The sequence below is a fragment of the Dasypus novemcinctus genome, chromosome 3 (genome assembly GCF_030445035.2).
Source record: "Dasypus novemcinctus isolate mDasNov1 chromosome 3, mDasNov1.1.hap2, whole genome shotgun sequence".
Taxonomy (NCBI): domain Eukaryota; kingdom Metazoa; phylum Chordata; class Mammalia; order Cingulata; family Dasypodidae; genus Dasypus; species Dasypus novemcinctus.
The window spans coordinates 151,364,090-151,389,513 of NC_080675.1; the positions used below are offsets into that span (position 1 = coordinate 151,364,090).

Below are 25,424 nucleotides of genomic sequence, written 5' to 3' on the forward strand. Positions count from 1 at the left end.
TTATAGAAGTTGAGAGAGGTTCAGTTATGTGCGTATAGAAAGACCAGGACTCAGGAGTGATTTTGAGAAGGAAAAATGATTTATTGACGGTTGGCCAGACTCAGGAGCTTTCTGTGTCAAAACCGAGCCTTGAACAAGATTTTCAAGTTCCTTTTATACAGGGTGAGGAGTCAAATGGTACTTTTATGAAAGAAAACGACTTTCTGTGTTAGTTAAGTGTTTGTCTGAGTACCAGATAGGTTTTGAATTAACATATTGCGCACATTCCCGTCTGGATGCAACCTCGAATACGCATCCTTTCTGAACATTTGAAGTCTAAAGGGCCTATATTACTTAATTGGATTTCTAGGCACACTTGTATACAGAATTAGATAATTTTGAATTCATGCACAGGCTATATTATATTCCCCCTTCGAGGCCAAGCTTAAGTTTATTTAAGCTTCGGCATCACTATTATCAGAGTCTCTCTGGACTGACTGATAGATGTATAGAGTTTGCATTGCTAAATGGTTTTCCCAGGACTGGAGTCATTGCCATGGTTACCAAGGGCAGGGCTGCAGCTTCTCACTGTCTGACACACACAGCTCACTCAGGACACGTACAGTTTAGGTTATCTACGAAGAAATGAACAGCCTCTCACCCATAGCCCACATCACATGAATGAATGTTTCTGTAATTGTACTATTTACTATAGTCCTTCATCACTTTAGGGTTCACTGTGTTAGACAGTCCTATGTTTATTTTATTTTTTACATTCTTATAATAATATTATATATACAACCTAAAATTTCCCCTTTTAACCACATTTAAACATATATAATTCAGGGCTTTTAATTATGTTCACAATGTTCTACCATCAGATTGGAGTTCTTTATATATTCCAGGTATTAAACTCTTATTAGATATCTGATTTCCAAATGTTTTCTCCCGTACCGTAGATTGTCTTTTTTAATTTCATGATGAAATCCTTTGATGCACAAAAGTTTTTACATTTGATGAAGTCCCATTTATCTGTTTTTTCTCTTGTTGCTTATGCTTTTAGTGTAAAGACTAAATCATTGCCTAATATGAGGTCCTAAAGATGATATTTCCCTTTGTTTTCTTGTAAGAGTTTTATAGTATTTGCTCATATTTATGTTGTTGATCTATTTTGAATTCATTTTTGTTTATGGTGACAAGTAGGGGGCCAAATTCATTCTTTTGCATGTGGATTTCCAATTTTCCCAGCACTATTTGTGGAAGAGCATATTCTTTCCCTGTTGAATAGACTTGACAACCTCTTCAAGAATCAACTGACCATAGATGTGTGGATTTATTTCTGGAATCTGTTCTTTTCTACTGGTCTATGTATCTGTCCTTTTCCTTTTCTACATTGTTTTAATTACTGTCACTTTGTAGTAAATTTTGAAATTGGGAAGTATGAGTCATCCAAGATTGTTCTTTTTCAAGATTTATTTGGCTGTTCGGGGTCGCTTGCTTGAGGGTTGCTTTTTCATTTCTTAAAAAGCCTGCTGGAATTTTGATGAGGGATTACATTGAATTAGTAAGTCGCAATATGTACTATTGCCCTCTTATTAGTGTTTAGTCTTCTAATCCATAGACACAAGATGTCTTTCCATTTACTTGGATCTTTTTAAATTTCTTTCAGCAGTGTTTTGTAGTTTTAAATGTGCAGGGGTTTCACTCCTTTGATTAAATTTATTCCTAGATATTTTATTCTTTTAGATTCTACCATAACAATTTTTGTCTATTTATCTTGTACCCTACCACTTTGCTGAATTTATTAGTAGTTTTCTTGTGGATTATTTGATATTTTCTATATATACAGATCATATCATCTGTTAATAGGGATAGTTTTACATCATCTTTTCCAATTTGGATTCCTTTTATTTCTTTTTCTTACCTGATTGCTCTGGCTAGAACATCTAGTACAGTGTTCAATAACAGTGATGACAGCGGCATCCTTGTCTTGTTCCTGATCTTAGAGGGAAAACTTTCAGTCTTTTAGCATTGAGTATGATGTTTGCTATGGGTTTTTTATAGATGCCCATTTTCATGTTGAGAAAACTCCCTTCTATTCCTAATTTTCTGAGTGTTTTTATTATGAAAGAATGTTGGATTTTTTGAAGTGCTTTTTCTGCATACATTGAGATGATCCCATGTGTTTATTTTTTCCTTCATTTTATTAATTGGTATATTACATGGATTGATTTTCTTATGTTGAATCAGTCTTGCATTCCTGGAATAAATCCCACTTGGTCATGGTGTATAATCCTTTTTATATTCTGTTGGATTTAGTTTGTCAGTATTTTGTTGAGGATTTTTGCATCTATATTCTTAAGGAATATTGGTCTGTAATTTTCTTTTCTCATACTGTCTTATCTAGCTTTGATATCAAGGTAGTGCTGGCTTTATACAATGATTTAGGAAGTATTCCCTCATCTTTATTGGTTTGGAAGAATATGAGAAAGATTGGTATTAATTCTTCTTTAAATGTTTGGTAGAATTCAATGACACCATCTGTTCCTCTACTTCTCTTTTTTGGAAGGCTTTTGATTGCTGGTATGTTCTCTTTACTTATTAGAGGTCTGTTGAGATTTTCTATTTATTTTTGAATTAGTTTAAGTAACTTGAATATTTCTAGGAATTTGTCCATTTCGTCTAGGTTATCTAGTTTGTTGGTGTATAAGTGTTCCTAGTATTCTCTTATAATCCTTTTTATTTCCGTAAAGTTGCTAATAATATCTCTATTTGCATTCCTGATTTTAGTTATTTATTCTTTCTTATTTTTTTGTCATTCTGGCTAAAGGTTTGTCATTTTAATGTTCTTTTAAAATAACCAAACATGGTTTTGTTGACTTTTTTTTTTCTTCTAATCTCTGTTTCATTTATCTCTGCTGTAATCTTTTCTCTTTCCTTCTACTAATTTCAGTTTAATTTGCTCTTTTTTCTAGTTCCATTAGGTAAGAAATTCAGTTACTTGTTTTTTGTTTTTGTTTTTAAAGGTTTATTTTTTTATTTATTTACTGCCCCCTATTCCCCTACCTCCCCTTCTTGCGCTCGCTGTCTGCTCTCTGTGTCCATTCACTATGCGTTCTTCTGTGTCTGGTTGTCTTCTCTTCAGGAGGCACTGGGAACTGATCCTGGGACCTTCCAATGTGGGAGAGAGGCACTCAATCACTTGAGCCGCCTCAGCTCCCTCGTTTGTTGTGTCTCTCATTGTCTCTTCCTCTGTGTCTCCTTTCGTTGTGTCACCTCTCTGCCTGGGCCAGCTTACCACACAGACTGGCTTGCCTTCCCTAGGAGCCCCAGAAACCAAACCTGGGACCTCCCATGTGGTAGATGGAGCCCAGTTGCTTGAGCCACATCTGCCTCCCCAATTATTTGATTTATGAACTTGTAGAAAAATGTAGGCATTTAAAGAAGGCATGGTTCTAATACACAAAGCCTTTTAATTTTTAACCTAATTATTTCTACACATAAATTGTTGAAATAATAATTTTTTGTCCTTTCAGTCTTGTTGACAAATCTTGTGATTAATATGGCCACAGACTGAGTAGAAAGTCAATCTTATGAACAAATTGTTTTGTTGGTAACTACAAATCTATTACTTCTCAAGGAAATATAATACTTTATCTTAGACTAGATATTTACATCTCTTCAGAGGTACTAAATAAGTAATGGTTTTAAACCTGTGAGGGAAAAATTGCAATTAATATTTTTACTTTGAACATGATAGTATGAATACTATTAAATAAAGTGCTTTACTTATAGATACTTAGAAAGCACATGTAATCGAAATTACTAATTTACTATTAATGTAGATTTGCTTCTTTGGTATCTGTGCCAGGGTATTTTGTAAGAATGAGGTCAGTTCTTAGTAGATGTGTTGAAGTTGAAGGAATTTTCAGATCCTTTTTCATGTCATTTTCAGTAGATATGAAGATGGCAGTGAAGGAAATATGGTGACTTTGATTTGTGTGTGTTCTAAACACCTAGGGAATACATTTATTTGATTTATAGTTTCTTTCTTAAATACGTTATCTTAAAGTTTAACATGGTGGTGGAGTTATAAGGAAATATTAGTTCTTCTTTCTCAAATGTATTGCTATTGAATGATTAAATTTGTGTCTTTAAGTCTGGATTAAAAAGGGTTAAATGGATTGGATTATAATTTAAAAAAAAAACAATAACAAATGTAGTTAATAAAGTAGAGTTTACAGAATCTGTTGGCCTACCTTTGTAAGACAAGTCTATCTCTAGTTGTTTGATTATTTATATTTATCAGAGAAAAAGAATATCAAGTCAGCATAGTTAATTCAATATTTTGTTGGAGTTTATATGTGCCACCCTTATTTTTCATATTTCTTGAAGTGGAAAGCTTATTTCATAAGCATTCAAAATTATTCTGCTGGATGAAATTGAGAGTATTGTTGAAGTAAATATTCATTTCTATGGTCTTTTTATTTCTTTTATGAGCACCCATATCCAAAAATGTGTTAGGCCAAAGGCCATTAATTGCAACCAGAATTTTCTCTAATGACTGAATTCGAAATTAAAATTGTATGAACTTCTTTGCTAGCTTTGCTCATTGTTGTGTATAAACAGAACATTTCAGTACAAGATTTGGTAGTCTGAAATTTTGCTAGCCTATATATATTCTACAGAAGTAGTGAAATATTGCAAAACAATTGGGGATGCTAGATTTTCCATACTGGTAAAAAAAAAAATACTTTATTAGATTGAGTGAAACTAGTGAAAAGCCTTGCTTTCTCTTCTTCAGTAATGCCAATACTATGTTTCTTAGAAAAATTAATAACAGGGATCATTTTGTTAGTATGAATGCTGATTGACAGACTTTTTAATAGCAAAATATAGAGAAGTGCTAATGTATTAAAGGGAATAGCAATCTTATATAACCCTTTTTTTTTTTTTTTAATTTATTTATTTATTTAATTCCCCTCCCCTCCCCCGGTTGTCTGTTTTTTGTGTCTTTTTGCTGCGTCTTGTTTCTTTGTCCGCTTCTGTTGTCGTCAGCGGCACGGGAAGTGTGGGCGGCGCCATTCCTCGGCAGGCTGCTCCCTCCTTCGCGCTGGGCGGCTCTCCTTATGGGTGCACTCCTTGCGCGTGGGGCTCCCCCACGCGGGGGACACCCTTGCGTGGCACGGCACTCCTTGCGCGCATCAGCGCTGCGCATGGGCCAGCTCCACACGGGTCAAGGAGGCCCGGGGTTTGAACCGCGGGCCTCCCATGTGGTAGACGGACGCCCTAACCACTGGGCCAAAGTCCGTTTCCCTTATATAACCCTTGTAGTCTGAGGCTAGGTTATTCTAAGGAGGTAAGAGTGGTATCTAAAGATTATGTGCTCAGTAAGTAAGATCATATGTTCAGGGCCCATGAAAATATCACATAAAATCAATAGCATGATATATGGAAAACCAACCCACAATGTCTGAAATAAGTTTATAGAATCCACTTGAGTGTATAGAAATATTTTATATTTCTTATTAATTCTGAAATAATAAAAATTTAACAGAAGCATGGAGTAGGAATAGTTCTTAGAATAGGAAGTCTTTGGAAGAGCAAACTTGAGAAATTGTGTTGGGAAATGATGACTTTATTATTATTTTAAAGTTACATTCAGTAAAATTGTCATTTTAAAATATATTGTTCTATTAGCTTTAACACATGTACAGATTCATATCACTAACTACCACTACAAAAAGGATATCTACATCCTATCACCCTAGAAAACTTCTGGCTTCCCCTTTTTGTTCACAGCGTTTCCCTACTTCTAACCTCTGGCAACTACTGATCTGTACTCAGTCTCTGTAGTTTTAACTTTTCCAGAATGTCATATAAATTGAATTATTCAGTATATACTCTTTTGTGTATGGATTCTCTCTGTTTAATATTTTTTTAGTTGTTATGTGAATCAGTGGTTAATTCTTATTTATTCCTGAATAATATTCTACATGCACAATCATGCCTTCTGTGAATAAGACATTTTAACTTCTTTCTTTAACAGGTTTATCTTTTTATTTCATTTTCTTGATTTATTACACTTGCTACAACTTCCAGTGTCATGTTGAATAGAAGCGGTGAGAGCAACATTTTTGCCTTGTTCCCAAATTAAGGATAAAAGCAGTATTTTCACCATTAAGTATGTTAGCTGTCAATTTTTGCAAATGCCCTTTACACATTAAGTTCCCTTCTCTTCTACTCAGAATGAGTTTTCTGAAAGTTTTGTTATAAATGAATGTTGAAATTTCTTAAATGCTTTTCTCCCTTCGACCTGTAGTCTGGTAATATGGTAAATTCTTTTGTTTTTTTTTAGTGTAAAATCACCTTGGCATTCCTTCATAAAAATATCTGAATCACCTTGCATTCCTTCATAAAAATATCTGAATTTGAGCTGTTTTGTTAGGGAATTTTACATCTATGTTTATGAGAGATATAGGTGTGTGGTTCTCTTGTATTGTCTTTTTCTGGTTTTGGAATCAGCAGAAGTCTGGCTTTATAAAAATGATTTGGAAAGTGTTCTCTCCTTTACTCTCTGGAAGAATTTGAGTTGAATTAGTATTACGTCTTGTTCATATGTTTAATAGAATTCACCAGTGAAGCCATTGGAGACTGGTGTTTTCTTTGCGAAAATGTTAAATTACATATTCAGTTTCTTTAATAGTATAGGACTATTTTGTTTATTACTTCTCCTGTTAGTATTGGTAATCTGTGTCTTTCAAGGAATTTGCCCATTTTATCTTAGTTGTCTCATTTGTCGTAAAATTATAATACTCCATAATTTCCTTTTAATGTCTAGAAACTTTAGTGATGTGAGGGTCTCCTCTTTCATTCCTGATATTGGAGATTTCTTTCTTTCTTGATCAGTCTAGCAGGAGGTTTATCATTTATGCTGATTTTTCTTTTTAAAGAGTCAGCTCTTGGTTTAATTGAGTTTTCTTTTTCAGTTTTCTGTTGCTTTGAATCTTTATCTTTCTTAGTTATCTACTTACTTTTGGTATAATTTGCTCTTCTTTTCTAGCTACTTAAGGTAGAAGTTTGATCATTAATTTTAGGCCTTTTTTCCCTAAAGTAGTAATAAAAAACTAGATTCCCTTGAAGCAATAGTTGACTGACATCTCACGTATTTGATATAGTCTATTTTCATTTTCATTCAGTTAAAATATTTTATAATTTGTGTTTTCTTCTTTAGTCAATGAGTTATTTACAAGTATGTTGTTTAATTCCTAAATTTGGGGGAATTTTCTGTATATCTTTCTGTTATTGATTTCTGATATAATTGCATTGTAGTAAAGGAATGTACTGTGTGTAGTTTGGGTTGTTTTTTTTTTTTAGTGCTATATTTTTTAGTTTTTATCCATTTGATTTTCAGCTTTTTTTATGCTATATGTTTTAATGGACATTCTTTTTCAATTCTTTTGTGAACATATATTTTTCTTCTATTTTTTTATTTTCATTTCTCTTTGGCTGTCTGGGTCACAGGGTAGGTATGTTTTCAACATTAACAAAGGTTAACAATCAGTTATATTCTAGAGTTATACTCTAGAATAGTATAACTATTCTAGAGTCAAATAATATGAGAGTTTCAGTAGTTCTGCTTCACAGCCAATATTTGGTATTGTCAGTCTCCTGGTTTTTTTCTATTTTAATGAATGCAAAGTGGTAATTTATTTTGGTTTGCATTTTCCTAAGGTAGTCAGGGAAATTAAGTAAGTCAGTAATGAAATAAGAAAGATAAGAAAAAGATTCAGAGAAAAAGAAAACTGAGAAAGAAAACTAAATGAAACCCAAAGGTCATTTTTTGAAAAGAAAAATAAGTGCAGTTGATAAACTTCAAACTAGACTAATCAAGAAATAGAGAAATCCTTGAGCTTATTGATTATTCATATATTTTCATTTGTGAACTGTCTATTCAAATGTTTTGCCTATCTTTATTCTGTTTTTTATAGATTTTAGTGAGATGAGGTTCTTCATACATTCTAGAGTTAGGACCTCTATTAGGTTTTTATTTACTTAGGTCTTTAATTTTTTTCTCCAGTCTTTTATAGTTTTCAGTGTAGAGATCAAATATCTTTTATTAATTATATTAAATATTTTACGTTACATGATTTTGTTGTGAATGGGGTATTCATTTCATTTTCCAAATGTTAATTGCTAGTGTGTGGAATTGCTAGTGTGTGGAAATACAACTGATTTTTGGACATTAATTTTTTATACCAAGACCTTGCTAAAATCACTGAATACTTGTAATAGTTTGGTTTGTTTTATGTATTCCTTTGGGTAACCTAACTACTTAAGCATATTGTTTGTGAATGAAGATACTATGACTTTTTCCTTTCCAATCTTTATTGCTTTTATTTCTTTTTCTTGTTTTATTGCATTGGCCAGGTTCTCCAATATAATGTTAACTATAAGTGGTAAGAGTGGACATCCTTGCTTTCTTGATTTTAGGGGTAAAGTGAACTATGTGACACTAGTTTGTTTTGTTTTTTAATTAATTTTTACTTATAATCAGTCTGTACCTGCCAAGCATGTGCTCCCCATTCATTCTGTTCCCCATCATCTGGTAATCTTTAGTCTACTTTCTGTCTGTTTTACCTTTAGATATCTCATATAAATGACATTATACAATATTTTTCCTTACGCAACTTACTAATGTCAATCAGTATAATGTTTTTATGGTTCATCCAAGTTGCAGCATGTCTCAGGGCTTCATTCCTTCTTATGGCCATATCCATTGTGTGCATGTACTACAGGTTTTTTTAATCCATTCATTTGTTAATGGATGCTGGGATTCTTTTCATCTTTTGGCTATTGTGAATAATGCTACTCTGAATGTTGTGTACAAGTATCTATTTGAGACCCTGTTTTCACTTTCTTTGAGTATATATGTAGTAGTATAATTGCTGAGTATGTGGTAATTCTATATTTAGCTCTTGAGGAATCGAAATATTGCTTTCTATAGTAGCTATACTATTTTATATTCCCTTCAATAATGCACTGGAGTTCCAGTTTCTCTCCAACACTAGTTATTTTCCAATTTTTTAATAATTGTCATCCTATTGGGTATAAAGCGGTGTCACATTTTGGTTTTGATTTGCACTTCCCTAATAGCTAATGATGTTGGGTATCTTTTCTTATATTTATTGGCTGTTTGTATATCCTCTATGGAAAAATGTCTGTTAAAGTCCTTTGCCCATTTTTTTTTTGCTGTTGACTTTTTATACTCTTTTGTATATTGTCAGTTAATATTTACATTTATAATGAAGACAAAATTGGCTAATACTGTATCATGTTATATTGAACAATTTCAGGGTTTAAACAATTAACACATTATCCTCATTTGTGCCTGAAGAATGCAGTTGATTAGCGTATGTTCTGTGCATGCTAGAACATTGCTCTTTCTTCTCAAGAGTAAAAACATCACTTAGGTGCAGGACATACAGACACGGTGCCTCCAGGGCTCTTGGAATTGGTTCCCACCATATGCCATTCAACATGGAACAAAACAGCATGTATAAGTACAAGATTAAAATGATCTGAGCATCTCCATGCAAGAGAAGAATTAAAAGAATATAGTGGATGATTGCCATACTTCTTGACCACTCAGTTTCTCTGCCTATCTGTGCTTGGGGAAGTTCCCATATGATGTGATCTCCCACTGTAGTGCTGAAAAGGCCATTTACCACATTTGCCAGCCTCCCTTGCAGCTATGATTGGGCATTTGTTAGACTCCATTAATTAAATGCAACTATTTCTGACAGCAGTCAGTATCATGCAGTAAAGAGAACCAGGGAACTCAATGGATTTTTCTAGTCTTGATGGTTCTAGTACAGATGGTGGCAGCAGGACTAATCATAACATCCAGTGTTCTGTGCTCACAGTATCAACAAAGAAAGCTTTAGCTTGGATGTGCCCATGGAGTATTTTCGGGAAATTTTCCCCCTGGCTTTGTAGCTTTGTGCCCAGACTTCAAACCTTGCAGTGATTTTGAGAGCAATCCAGTCATTTCTGAAAGATTTACTGACTACATCTAGCTGTAGTTTCTATTGTCAGCCACTAAGAAAAATGCAAGTAGTTTGCAAGTTTGACTGAAGGTGGGGACTGTACCCATGGTCCAGATTCCTGTTTTATGTTTTGTTTTTACTTTTATTACTTTTATAAAATGATTTATTCAGATGCTTTATATTAACGTTTAAAGGAATTCACATGAATCCATTTCTAGCTGTGTATTACCTGCAAATACAAGTAAATAAAACATGAAGACATAACCACATATGATATACATGCCAACTTTTGTCTTTATTTTTACTAGTCAAAGGAAGTAAGTTGAAAATAATTCCTTATTTATTCATTTATTTATAATTTTTCCTTGCTCATTTTTTAATTGGGTTGTATGTATTTTTGTTGTTGTGTTGCAAAAGTTCTCTATATATTCAGATATTAACCCCTTATCTAGTATATGGTTTGCAGTATACTCTTATGCTATAGTTTATCTTTTTATTCTGTTGCTAGGGTCCTTTGATGCAGAAAGTTTTTATTTTGATGAAGTTGAATTTATCCATGTTTCTTTTGTTGCGTATACTTTTGGTGTAGTATCAAAAAAAACATTGCCAGATCTCAGGTCATGAAGATTTGCCTCTATGTTACTTCTAAGAGTTTCATGGATTTAGCACTATATTTACATCTGTGATAGTGTATACTTTGAATTCTTTTAATTTGTTGAGACTTATTCCTGGCTCAGCAAGTGGTCTGTCTGGGTGAAAGTTCCGTGTATACTTGTAAAAATTTGTATTTTGCTGTTGATTGGATTGCTCTACAAATGTCAGTTATTAATGCTGTTCAAGTCTTTATCCTTAATGAACTTTCAGCATACTTGTTCTTTCAATTACTGAAAAGTAATATTGGGAAGTAGATTTGGCCCAATGGATAGGGCATCCGCCTACCAAATGGGAGGTCTACAGTTCAAACCCCGGGCCTCCTTGACCCGTGTGGAGCTGCCCTATGTTTAGTGTTGATACGCGCAAGGAGTGCCATGCCACGCAGGGGTGTCCCATGCGTAGGGGAGCCCCACGCACAAGGAGTGCACCCCATAAGGAGAGCCGCCCAGTGCAAAAGAAAGTGCAGCCTGCCCAAGAATGGTGCCGCACACATGGAGAGCTGACACAAGATGATGCAATAAAAAGAAACACAGATTCCCAGTGCCACTGATAAGGATAGAAGTGGTCACAGAAGAACACACAGCAAATGGAAACAGAGCGCAGACAACTGGGGGTGGAGGGTAGGAAGGGGCAAGAAATTTTAAAAAAATAAAAAATCTTTTAAAAAAAAGTAATATTGATGTCTCCAACTGTATTTGTAGATTCAGTTATTTCTCTGGTTTTATTATTTGTTGCAAATGGAAAATGGAAACAGCAGACAACTGGGGGGTGGGGGTGGAAAGGGGCAAGAAATTAAAAAAAAATAAATCTTTTTAAAAAAAGTAATATTGATGTCTCCAACTGTATTTGTAGATTCAGTTATTTCTCTGGTTTTATTATTTGTTGCCTCATGTATTTCATAGTTCTAGTATTGTGTACATACACATATAGAATTGTTCCATCCTATAAATGAAACAACACCTTAATCATTATGTTTTTCTCATTTTTAAAATATTCTTTGTTCTATCTCCTTTTTCTGATATGATTATTGCTATTCCATTTTTCTTACAATTTCAGTTTACATGGTCTATCTTCTATTCTTTTGCTTTTAACCTATTTTCTTGTTACTTTGTGATTCTTAAGACAGCATATGTTTGGATCTTTTTTTATCTATCTTTAATTGGAGTATTTAGACCATTTACATTTAATGTATTCATTCATATACTTGGGTTTAAATCTACCATCTTGCTATTTGTTTGATCTAACTATGTTTTTTGTCATATTTACTCTCCCTTATTGGCTTGTATGTTTCACTACTTATTATTTTTTTGGTAGTTGCTCTAGGAATTGTAATATGCCTTTTTAATTATTATAATTGATCAAATAAATAATATACTACTTAAAACAGTATGTTTCCATCATCTCATAGTCATTCTTTCTCTTTGAGCTTCATGTCCTATAGCTTTTTTTTTTTTTTAAGATTTATTTATTTGTTTATTTCTCTCCCCTTTCCCACCCCCCACCCCGGTTGTCTGTTCTCTGTGTCTATTTGCTGCGTCTTCTTTGTCCGCTTCTGTTGTCATCAGCAGCACGGGAATCTGTGTTTATTTTCCTTGCATCATCTTGTTGTGTCAGCTCTCTTTGTGGGTGGTGCTATTCCTGGGCAGGCTGCACTTTCTTTCGTACTGGGTGGCTTTCCTTATGGGGTGCACTCTTTGCACGTGGGGCTCCCCTATGCAGGGGACACCCCTGCATGGCATGGCACTCCGTGCACGCATCAGCACTGCGCGTGGGCCAGCTCCACACGAGTCAAGGAGGCCCAGGGTTTGAACCGCAGACCTCCCATGTGGTAGACGGACACCCTAACCGCTGGACCAAGTCCACTGCCCTGTCCTATAGCTTGTGTTGCTGTGTCTTCAAGATCACTAATCTTTTTTCCCTATATATAAAGTACTGTTATCAATCCAGTATTTTTTTCATGTTATATATTTTATCTCTAAAAGTTCTTTTTGGTTCTTTTTTTTTTTTAAATCTTTCTTTCTTCACTATTATATATGACTTGCCTTGTTTATTTATCTTTCTTCATAGGTCATAGACAGTCCTGCACTGCCTGTGTCTGAAATTAGTTCTTTCCTATATTTTTACTGAGTTCTAGTTGTTTTCAGTGGGAGGATTTTTCTGGACTTGTTTGTTTCCTCATGACCAAAAGCAGAAGGTTGAATCATTTTAGAATGAGGGTTTTTTTTAATTTTGTTTTGGTTTTTGGTGTTTTGCTTTGTGATTTTTGTTTGTTTGTTTGTTTAGGTATCTGGGCTGGGGATTGAACCTGAGACCTTGTATGTGGGAAGCCAGCACTCAACCACTGAGCCACATAAGCTCCCCTAAGTTGGTGTTTTAGTTTGTTTGTTTTGTTTTTAAGAGGCACCAGGGGCCGAACCCAGGACCTCCCATATGGGAAGCAGGTGCTCAACCACTTGAGCTACCTCCACTCCCCTAGAATGAGTTTAATGGTAACACTCTACACAGTTCTGAAGCTCTGAAGCAGTGTTTTCTTCCTAACACTTAACTAGTGATTCATTTTTATGTCGGTTTTACTATAAATGAGCACGTGTCCACTTTAGAAACTATTTCTCAATTCGAGGAACTTAATACGTACTTTAAACCAGAAACTGACCAGGAGAAAATGATTTATTATATTTTATAATTTCAGGAATTCTAATATGATTTATCATATCTAATAAAAATCCAGAAAGTGGATTTTTGAGAATGGAAAAATTGTCTCATTGTTATGGGACATTAAATACAGAATTGTTATTTAAGGACTATAGTAACAGTACAGTTACAAAAATATTCTTTCATGAGTTGTAACAAATGTACCACACTAATGCAAGGAGTTAATAAGGTGGTGTATGGCAACTTTGTATTTTATGCATGATTTTTCTGTAAACCTACAACATCTCTATTTTTAAAATTCCTTAAGATTTCATTTGATGTATCAGTGGGTAAATATTAAGATGAACCATTTGGTCCAGTGTTTTAAAATATACATTTTGTAATTTTAGAGTATAAACCATGTTGAGCACATTCTGTTTGAGGATTCAGTAAACTTTATCTGTAAAGGACCAGATAATGTATATTTATTTTAGTTTCTGTGTGCCATACGTGAGAGATTTTTTTTACAAATTGCTGTTTCAATGAATTGTAAAATTGCTTTCATAAATTAGTAATAGAGATGCCCCTATAAACTTTTATTCTGATGGCACGAACAGTTGTAGAGCACATCTTTTTCTTGCTTTCTTTTTTTAAATAGACTTTATATTTTAGAGCAATTTTAGGTTCGCAGAAAAATTGTTTAGAAAGTACAGAGAACTCCCATATTTCATTTTTCCTCCTCTCTCCCTGTGTGTTTCCCATTATTAAAATCTTGCAGTACAGTTATTATAATTGATGAACCAATATTGAGCATCTTTTCATATGATTATCTCTTTTGGTGAGGTGCCTGTTGAAACCTTTTGTCTATTTTTTAATTGGGTTGTTTATTTTCTTTTTATTGAGTTTTCGGATTTCTTTATATATTGGGACACAAGACCTTTGTCAGATAAGTGTTTTACAAATATTTTCTACCAGTCCATAGCTTATCTTTTTATTTTTTTAATACTGTCTTTTTTAGAGCAGAAATTTTTAATTTTAATGAAATCCAACTTAACAGTTTTTTTTTTCATGGATATTACTTTTGATGTTGTAAGATAACATTGCCAAATCCAAGGTCACCTAGGTTTTCTCCCTTGTTATCTTTTAGAAGTTGTATAGTTTTGCATATTATATTTAGGTCTATTATCCATTTTAAGTTAATTTTTGTGAAAAGTTCAGATTGTAGATTGATTTTTTTTGCATATGGATATACAGTTGTTCCAGCACCATTTGTTGAAAAAGCTATCCTTTCTCCATTAAGTTGCCTCTGCTCCTTTGTCAGACCAATTGACTATATTTTTGTGGGTCTATTTCTGGACTCTCTATTCTGTTCCATTAATCTATTTGTCCTTTTGCCAATAGCACACTATTTTGATCAGTCTAGTTTTCTAGTAAGTCTTAAGTTGGGTAGTTTCAGTCCTCCAGTTATTCTTTTTTAGTATTGTGTTGACTTTCTGGGTCTTCATCCTTTCTGTATAAACTAGATTCAGTTTATTATATCCATAAAATAACTTACTGGAATTTTTATTTGGATTCTGCTGAATCTATAGATAAGGTTTGGAGGAATTAACTTCCTAACAATATTATCTTCTTATTGATAAACATGGAATTTCTCTCCATTTATTTAAGTGTTCTCTTTTCATCAGAGTTTTGTAGTGTTCTGCATATAGACTTTGTACATATTTTGCTAGATTTATATGTAAGTATTTCATTTTTGGAGGTGCTAATATAAATTGTACTGTGCTTCTAATTTCAAATTCTAATTGTTCATTACTGGTAAATAGAAAAGCAATTGACTTTGTATATTATCCTTGTATCATGATACCTTGCTGTAATCACTTCTTGGTTCCAGGGGTCTGCCAATTTTGTGGAATTTTCTACATAGACAATCTTATTTACAAACACAGTTTTATTTCTGTTTTCCAAATCTATATGCCTTTTATTACCTTTTCTTCTTTTACTGTATTAATTAGGACTATAGTATGTTTAATAGGAGTGGTGAGAAGGAACTTCCTTGTCTTATTCCTGAATTTAGGGGGAAAGCATCATACTTTTAATCTATTCCTAGTTTGTGAGGGCTTTTGTCATGATTGGGTGTTTGATTTTGTCAAATATTTTTCTGCATCTATTGCTATGATCATGTGATATTTCTTCTTTATCTTGTTGATGTAATAAATTAAATAATTGATTTTAAAATACTGAACCAGCCTTGAATACTTAGAATAAATCACACTTGTTTGTGGTGTATTTCTTTTATAGACATTTTGGATTCAGTTTACTAGTATTTTGTTAAGGATTTTTGCATCTGTATTCATAAAGCTACTGGTCTGTAATTTTCCTGTCTTAATAATGCCTTTGTCTAGTTTTGGAATTAGGGTAATGCTGGCCTCATAAAATGATTTAGGAAGTGTTCTCTGTGATTCTGTTTCCTGAAGGAGATCGCAGAGAATTGATATTATTTCTTCTCTTAATGTTTTGTGGAATCATTTCTTCTTTAGATTTTTAGTGGAATTTACAAGTGAAACCATCTGGACCTGGTGCTTTCTGTTTGGGGAGATTATTATTTGTTGATTCAGTTTGTTTCACACAGATATATTCAGATGATCTTTTTCTCCTTGTGTGAATTTTGTTCGATTGTATCTTTCAAGTAATTTGTCCATTTCATCTAAACCAGTAAATTTGAGGGCATAGAGTTGTTCATAATATACCTTTTTTTTTTTAAAGATTTATTTATTTATTTAACTCCCCCCCTCCCCTGGTTGTCTGTTCTTTGTGTCTATTTGCTGCGTCTTGTGTCTTTTGTCCGCTTCTGTTGTCATCAGCGGCAGGGGAAGTGTGGGCAGCGCCATTCCTGGGCAGGCTGCACTTTCTCCCGCACTGGGCCGCTCTCCTTACGGGGCGCACTCCTTGCGCGTGGGGCTCCCCTATGCAGGGTACACCCCTGCGTGGCAGGGCACTCCTTGCACACATTAGCACTGCGCATGGGCCAGCTCCACACAGGTCAAGGAGGCCCGGGGTTTGAACCGCGGACCTCCCATGTGGTAGACGGACGCCCTAACCACTGGGCCAAGTCCGTTTCCCATAATATACTTTTATTATCATTTTAATGACGATGGCATCAACAGCACTGACCCCACTTTCATTTCTGATATTAGTAATTTCTGTTGCCTCTCCTATTTTTCTTCTTTAGCCCAGTTAGAGGTTTTCCAATTTTATTGATCTTTTCTAAGAGCCAGCTTTTGGTTTCTTGTAATTTTTTCTTAAAGGTTGGACATGATGGACCTCATAAAAGGAACTGAAGTAAATATGCCTTTAGTGTGAGAGTTTATGTTTGTCTGGCTATTAGTTAGGCTGTATTTGCTGTAGCTGTAGATGTCAGAGGATAAAACTTGTTTGATGCCCTTGTTTTTGTCTTCCCTGTTGTCTTTGGGTTTTTGCACCTTCTTTAGGTAAGGTCTGAACCTTGGATTTCTTTTTTTATTATAAAGAAGCCCCACTGATGTGTGGTAGTAAGATATGGGAAGAGGGGAAGCATTCATTAATCTTGTGATTTGTTCTCAGTCGTTTAGTAAGCCTGTGGTCCTGGAATGAGACTTTCACAGGTGTTTCTCAGCTCACCTGTTCTCCCCCCACCTTCTGCTAGAAGGCTGGAGAGAGGAGGCTGGAGTTAGTATTTCCCTTCTCCATATCAGTTAGGTCCTGGTAAAAGTTTCCTTTGAGGGTTGGACTTTGTTAAGAACAGAGCACTCTGGACATATTTCAAAATAGTTATTTTTCTTTTTTCCCTGGTGGAAGCAAGAGGTGATAGGGTCTGTTGATACGTTTAATTTTTTTCTTATTTTGTAATAATTTCTAACTCATAAAGAGGTTCGTATAATAGTACAGATAGTTTTTTTTTTTTTCCTCAACATTTGAATGTAACCATCTCTACATGCTCTAGAGTGCATTTCCTACAAACAAATTCTCCTATGTAACCAGGATACAATAATCAAAATCAGAAGTTCAACAGTGATAATTACAACTATCAAGTCCACAATCCCACCCATGCTTTGCCAGTTGTTCTTCATTTTGAAAGTGGGGTCCTAGAATGGAGGGAGGCACAGAGGGCGGGGAGCCTCAAAATATGCATATACATCCCTTTCCAATCCTTGGCTGACCTTAAGTTCACTTGTATAGATAGATGCCAGTGCAAAAGCAACTAGAAGCAGCAGCTGGAGTTCTGGGAAGTTTTGAGCAGATATTTCTGAACAGGTTTAGCACTTGAGTCCAACCAAAGTAGAATTTCCATGTTGAGCAGGTATTTCTGATCAGGTTTAGCATTTGAGTCCCACCAAAGTAGAATTTCCATTAAAATTTCATAATGTCCTGCCATAGAAGTAAAGGCTAAGAACTTTGCTCTTGGGCTAAGGGCAAAATAGAAACATATCTTCCCTAAGAAGGAGTAAAACCAAGGTCTCATGAGTTCAGGATGATCAATCAGTAATTTTAACTGCTTATTAGAATAAATATCAACACTCTTCTAAGAAAGATAACAAAAACTAGAGTTTTTACGACATATCATCCATTTTGTCCAGTATACAATAAATTTTTTTTAAAATTTGTGAAGAAACAGGAAAAGATTACCCATCTTTAAGAGGAAAAAAAGAGTCAATCTGGATGTTAGCATTAGCAGGTAAAAAATTTTAAATCAGCTATTATAAATATAGCCACGGAGGCTGGTAATTATCTTAATTTGGCAGCACAAATCACCCCAGGAGCTGTTCTGTGGCTGGAATTGGAACCCCCATTTCCCAAAAATGGGAGAAGGAGGCAGTTGGCCACTGATTTTGCTACTGATTAGTAGACTTGGCTGGCTAAGGTATAACCCTAGGAATGGCTAGTGTGTAAATCTGTTCAAGTTGGAAAGAGGCCGGTGACCACCATTTTGATTCTGCCCACAGCATGAGGGGAAGGTGGACTGACTGAAAATCACAGTGACTGTCGGAACAGGTTTCTTTCACCTAGATCGGCTTGTAGCCCTAGGCTAAACTTCAGCCCCACCTCTGGCAGGGAGGAGGCTGGCGAGCCCTGCACTAGCCTATCCAGGTAACTGCAGATACCTTTGCCTGGCACAGACTGAATAATTGGAAGTCTACAGAGGCAACTGCAGTCATCTTGGACCCACACTGCTTAGATTGCTGCCCACACCTACAGCTCTATCCCTGCCCCAGGCAGGGGAGAAAAGGGCATGAAGCTTCATCAGTCTCTCTGCGCAACTACAATCTAGGCCTGCACAACATGGATTATTCCACACAGTTGTGACTCTGTCCCTATCCCTGGCAAAGGAGAAATTTTGGAGAAGCTTCATCGTTCCCTCGGGCAAGGAGGGCACATTGGGCCTCCACAGCTTATAGCACCAATTACATTCTTGGGTCCTATTGTATATTGTACAACCAGTGAGGAAGAAAAGGGAGGAAGTCCTAAACTAAAGAGAAAAACTGCACCCAGAATAAATACTCTAGTAAGCCAGATGCCAAAATACCAATAAAAAATTACAGTCCACACGAAGAAACAGGAAGCTATGGCCCAGTTAAAGGAACAAGATAAGCCTTCAGGTGACAAAGGAGTTCAGACAACTAATCGTAGATGTTCAAACAAATCTCCTTAATAAGTTCAATGAGATGGCTAAAGAGATTAAGGATATGAAGGAGACATTATGTGAGCACAAAGGGGAATTTGAAAGTATACATAGAAAAATAGCAGATCTTATGGGAATGAAAGGCATAATAAATGAAATTTAAAAAAACATTGCAGGGAAGCGGACTTGGCCCAATGGTTAGGGCGTCCGCCTACCGCATGGGAGGTCCACGGTTTAAACCCTGGGCCTCCTTGTCCCCTGTGGAGCTGGCCCATGCACAGTGCTAAATGCACGCAAGGAATGCCCTGCCACACATGGGTGTCCCCCGCGTAGGGGAGCCCCATGCACAAAGAAGAACATGGAGCAAAATAGACACAGAGAACAGACACCTGGGGCTGGGGCGGGGGCGGGGGGAAGGGGAGAGAAATAAATAAATAAATCTTTAAAAAAATGATTCCAATGTGGTTTTTTTTTTTAAGATTATTTATTTATTTCTCTCCCCTCCCCCCCACCCCAGTTGTCTGTTCTCTGTGTCTATTTGCTGTGTCGTCTTCTTTGTCCGCTTCTGTTGTTGTCAGCGGCATGGGAATCTGTGTTTCTTTTTGTTGTGTCATCTTGTTGTGTCAGCTCTCCGTGTGTGCAGCACCATTCTTGGGCAGGCTGCACTTTCTTTCGCACTGGGTGTCTCTCTTTATGGGGCGCACTCCTTGCACATGGAGCTCCCCTGCACGGGGACACCCCTGCGTGGCCGGGCATTCCTTGCGTGCATCAGCACTGCACATGGGCCAACTCCACACGGGTTAAGGAGGCCGGGGGTTTGAACCACGGACCTCCCATGTGGTAGACAGACACCCTAACCACTGGGCCAAGTTCGCTTTCCTGGAATCATTTAATAGCAGATTTGAGGAAGCAGAAGAAAGGATTGGTGAGCTTTAAGAGATGGCCCCTGAAAGTGAACATACAAAAGAACAGATGAAGAAAAGAATAGAAGAAATTGAACAAGGTCTTAAAGAACTAAATGACATCAAAAGACATGCAAACATACGTGTCAAAGGTGTCCCGGAAGGAGATGAGAAGGGAAAGGGGGCAGAAGGAATATCTGAAGAAATAATGGGAGAAAATTTCCCAATCCTATTGAAGGACATACATCTATCCATGCCCAGGAAGCACAATCTACTCCCATCCAAAAAAATCTGAATAGACCAACTCTGAGACACATACTCATCAGAATGTCAAATGCCAAAGAGAGAATTCTGAGAACAGCAAGAAAAATGTAAGGCATAACATATAAGGGATACCCAATGAGATTAAGTGCCAATTTCTCACCAGAAACCATGTAGGCAAGAAGAAGTGGTATGATATATTTAAGATACGACAAGAGAAAAACTTCCAGCCAAGAATTTTATATCTGGCAAGACTGTCTTTCAAAACTGAGGGCGAGATTAGAATATTCACAGATAAACAGAAATTGAGAGAATTTCTAACCAAGAGACCAGATTTTCAGGAAATACTGAAGGGTGTGCTAGAGCCTGAAAAGAAAAGACAGGAGAGAGAGGCCTGGAAGAGGGTCTAGAAATGAAGATTATACAAATAAAAGTAACTAAAGGTGTCAAAAGAGTGGTGAAAATAAAATATGAAAGATAAAACTCGAATAGTCAGGAATAAACTTAACCAGCAATGTAAAGCACTTGTATTCAGAAAACTGCAACTCAATGTTAGAAGAAATCAAACAAGGCCTAAATAACTAGAATATTCCATGCACATGGATTGGAAGAGTAAATATCATTAAGATGTCAGTTCTACTTAAATTGATAGGCAGAATCAATACAATCCCGATAAAAATGCCACCAGCATTTTTTTAAATTGAAAACACAATTATCAAACTTATTTGGAAGGGTAAGGGGTCCTAAATAGCTAGAAACATCTTAAAAAGGAAAAGCAAACCCTACAAAAGCAAATCCTACAAAAGAACAGATGAAAAGAATAGAAAAAATTGGACAAGGTCTTAAAGAACTAAATGACATCAAAAGACATGCAAACATACATGTCATCTCCAGACTTTAAATCCTGTTACCTAGCTAAGGTGGTTAAAGCAGCATGGGACTGGCATAACGACAGACACATAGCCCATTGGGACCAAACTGATGGTTCAGAAACAGACCCTCACATGTATGGTCAAGTGATTTTTGACTAACCTGTCAAACCCAACACGGCTCGGGCAGAACAGTCAGTTTAACAATGGTGCTGAAAGAACTGGATATCCATAGCCAAAAGAAGGAATAAGGACCCCTATCTCACACCTTATCCAAAAATTAACTCAAAATGGATCAAAAACCTAAAAATGAAAGCAAGCGCCATAATGCTTCTAAAAGAAATTAAAGGAAAATATCTTCAAGATGCAGTGGTAGGTGGTGGATTCTTAAAGGAGATAAGAGGAGGACTGAGATGGACTACTGATGTTTAATGTATGTAGAAGTTTTAATTAGCTTTACTGTAAAAGTGTGGAAATGTATGGAATGGATGGTAACAAATAGTGAGTAACAGCTAATTTATAAATGGGGATGTGGCTGAAAATGGTAGTCTAGGTATGTAAATGCCAATTGACAGAATGCTTGGGAATAATCTTGGAACTGAATAGCACAGTAAACCAAGAGGTGGATGAGAATTGTGGTTGATGGTACAGATATAAGAGGGTCCTTTGTGAGCTAGAGTAAATGTACATCACTACATGATGGCAATATGGAGAAGCATGGGAAAAATACAACTGGAATGACCTATGGACTATGGTCAGCAGTAATAATATATATTTTTTCTTTTTTTATTCTAATGGAACAACAATAATACCCCAAGTGCAAGTAATAATATAATATTATTACATCTTTTCCAAATATGTACTGTGTTGATAATGGGGTAGAATGGAAAATGTGTTCCAAATGTACACTATGGTCATGGTAACAATCAGATGATATTATCTGTAACCAATATTCCACCACAGTGTGGTGTGTTGTCTGAGAATTCTGCACAGGCACATGATTGTTTTATAAGTTTACAACTTCTGTCATAGAAAATATATTTAAAAAATAATAATAGAGTGGGTTCGGGGAAAATACACCAAATGTAAGGTTAGGACTATAATTATTAGTAAGATTTTGAGAATGTTCTTTCATAATTTGTAACACTCTCACAACAATGCAAGATGTTGGTGGAGGGTTGATGTATGGGACCCCTCTATAATGTTATGCATGTTTACTTTGTAAGTTCACAACTTTTACTATACACTTATTGTTTATGTATGTTCATATATAAATGATATATAAAGATAATATAATCAGGTGGGTTGGGGGGAAATACTTCGGTTGGTAGTAATATTTTGACAATGCTCTTTAATCATTAGTTAAAAATGTTTAACAGCAATGCAAGGTATTGGTGGTAGGGTGTTTATGAGAGTCCTTTATGATATTATATATGTTTGTTTTGTAAGTTCACAACTATTACTTTATACTTATTGTTTCTGTATGAGTAATACACTTCAATAAAATTTTTTAAAAATCGATTTTGGGACCTTAGAGAAAGGGACTGTAGTAGGGATTATAAGATGATAATAGAATATTACATTAGGAAACATGAGTTCTTATTTCAGTTTTTCCATGAGTCAAAAACTTAGTCTTAGGAAATCACTTCATTTCTTTATGTATTTTTCTAAGTGCTGATATTGGTATACCTATATGTTTATTTCTTTCATCTTCAAATTTCAAAATAAAATTGGCACAAATTACATCTTTCTTCTCTAAGGATTCTTTTTGAAATGGAAAGACAACTAATTATGCCACTGAGTTTACATGTGATCTTGGGCATCACAATTTCTTCGTTTCTACATTGGTGATGTCTATATATTCTTGATAATACTTCTTCTACATACCACTTAACATTGTTGTGTACTCCCATAAGGTAATGGAAATGTAGTTCAAAGCACTGTAAAAACATTGCAAGTTTTCATTATGAATAATCTGGTTGTGTTGGAGTTTGAGATTGTTTAATGATGTACTTACAAAACTTCCATTTTTAAAATGCTTTTCTATAGTTTCAGAAAGTATTGAAAAGTTTCATGCAATAATATGTAAGCACAATCTGAAATTACTTAAAAGGAATCACATTTATCTTCCACTTTATATTTGACTTCTCCAATTATTTTCCTTTCTTTGGTTTTATAATTTAAACAAATTGAAAGTATGGCCAGTTTTGAACAAACGTATAATAGGATACCCAAGGGTCAGATATAGATGGAATTTATTTAATTTTGGGTGTTATTTTTCAAATCACATTATAAATATGTTTTATATTTGATCCGAAAGTAAAACTGCAAATTAGCTAGGGAATTTTTACATTTGGGTATATCTACTTTCTTATTAAACAGAGGCTCAACCAAAGTTGGGCCCTGAGACTTTTAAAATAGCTTCAGTTCTATTTTTATTCTTTTAAGTTGCTTGGTTCTTAGATATGACATGGGGAGGTTTTGAGTATGTGAAGTTCTTTCCCTCTTTCCACCTTAGTAAAGAAGTCACTTCTTAAATAAAGTAGACTTTGTGTAACTGTTGAATGAGGGTGAGATTAGGGATATCCAAAAGCAAAGAAAAATATTAAATGTATTTGATAAGTTTACTCTCCCATTTAGCAGCGTTTTAATTTCTCTTGCAGTTAACATTTGCTAATCTGCAGAAAATAAGCTGAAGAGTGAGAGGCAGGAAAAGACATTATTCTCAGAACCCAAAGCACTTTCAAATTTTGTAGAAGTGAAGTGCTAGCTGCTAAAACCACCTGTCACCAGAATGGATCAAGTGCTTCAAATTTAAACGGTAACCTGAATTTTCCTATAATGCTACTTTTCCAGCAAGATCTTTACATAACTTAGAAGGATTACTTTTACATTTAAATGCTTACCTTACAAATGCCAAACTATACATAAATCTAATAGTTTTATGTATACTTACTTAGTCAGCCTTTTTAGTCACTAATGTTAGACCCTACCTAATTAATGTTGGTCAAGAGAACTGTTGTTTTTTCCCCTAGTTATAAACTTTTTAACCTGAAACAGATAAACCTGTTTGAGTAAGAATATGGCAAAATACTATTTTGTCTGTGGGACCATCTTTGACCAAACGTGTTTTCCTTTCATGGAAATAACCCAGGCAACATAAATCACAGTATCTTATCATGTGCAAAGTTTTTTTGTTTTCTTCTTTGTTTGTTTTCCTGAACTTTATTTCATGTTATTTTCTGTTTCTTAGTTGATATTTCATCCTTGATTTTTATCCCCTTGTATATAACACCTTTTTTTCTTGTAATCTTTATTTTCTCCTTTGCCCCTTTTAAAAAATCATTTTGCTGGAATGGAAAGTTATAAAATGTACATCCCAATGCATGTTTTGTAAAAATCATAATTTAGAAATTTTTTTAGCATCCTAGTGAATAATAAGAACTTTTTGTGTTCATTAGAAATATATTAATTTGATTTTGAGGGATAACTATTTGTTACTTGAGTCTTAATGTGTTGGTAGTGAATGGGTACAGCTGACTAAAACTACGTTCTTGCTGTGACATACACATGATGTGAAAAATCAGTCATATACTGTATCATATACTGGTTCTAATGATTCCAAGGAATATAAAACCTGTTGCAAAGAAATTATTTTAAGTTGTCAAGTATAGCCCTGGATCAATAGTACATCAAAGAAGGAATATTCTGATTATTCTTCCCTGTGCTAACATTAGCTTTGCTGTAAACACCTTGTTAACGTAATTTTTAAAAAATTCTCCAATTATTGGTGAAACATTTACTTATGGCATAATTTGAACTTTTCTGCTTTCTTATCACTGTCAAATATCTAGCATCATTCAGCCCTTTTTAAATGTCCAGTAAATTCTTTTTAGTCCTTAACATTAAAAAAAAAAGCATCTATTAAAAAATAGAAAAAGGAAAAAAAGAAAGCATCTTTTTTTTTTAATTATTTATTATTTTTTTAAATTACATTATGAAAAATATGAGGTCCCATTCAACCCCACCGCCCCCGCCCCCACTCCCCCTACAGCAACACTCTCTCCCATCATCATGACACATCCATTGCACCTGGTAAGTTCATCTCTGAGCATCACTGCACCCCATAGTCAATGGTCCACATCATAGCCCAGATCTCTCACGTTCCATCCAGTGGGCCCTGGGGGGATCTATAATGTCCCGTAATTGTCCATGAAGCACTATCCAGGACAACTCCACGTCCCGAAAACGCCTCCACATCTCATCTCTTCCTCCCGTTCCCCACACCCAGCAGCCACCATGGCTACCATTCCCACACCCATTCCACATTTTCTCTGTGGACATTGGATTGGTTGTGTCCATTGCACATCTATGTCAAGTGAGGGCTTAGATTCCATATGGGTACTGGATGCACTCTTCCCGC

The 25,424-nt window shown here is 35.2% G+C and overlaps 1 protein-coding gene across 14 annotated transcripts in view; it reads left to right on the top strand.

Moving 5' to 3' along the window:
- PEAK1 (pseudopodium enriched atypical kinase 1) overlaps positions 1-25,424 on the top strand; it is a 331,862-nt gene that overhangs the window by 138,777 nt on the left and 167,661 nt on the right. For 7 of the 14 annotated variants that reach the window (XM_004468162.3, XM_004468163.3, XM_058294571.1 and 4 more), the window contains one exon: positions 23,665-23,822. The exons of the other annotated variants lie outside the window; for them this stretch is intronic. The gene's annotated coding sequence lies outside the window, so the exon portion shown is untranslated. The remainder of the gene's footprint in view (positions 1-23,664; positions 23,823-25,424) is intronic. 14 annotated transcript variants of the gene reach the window in all.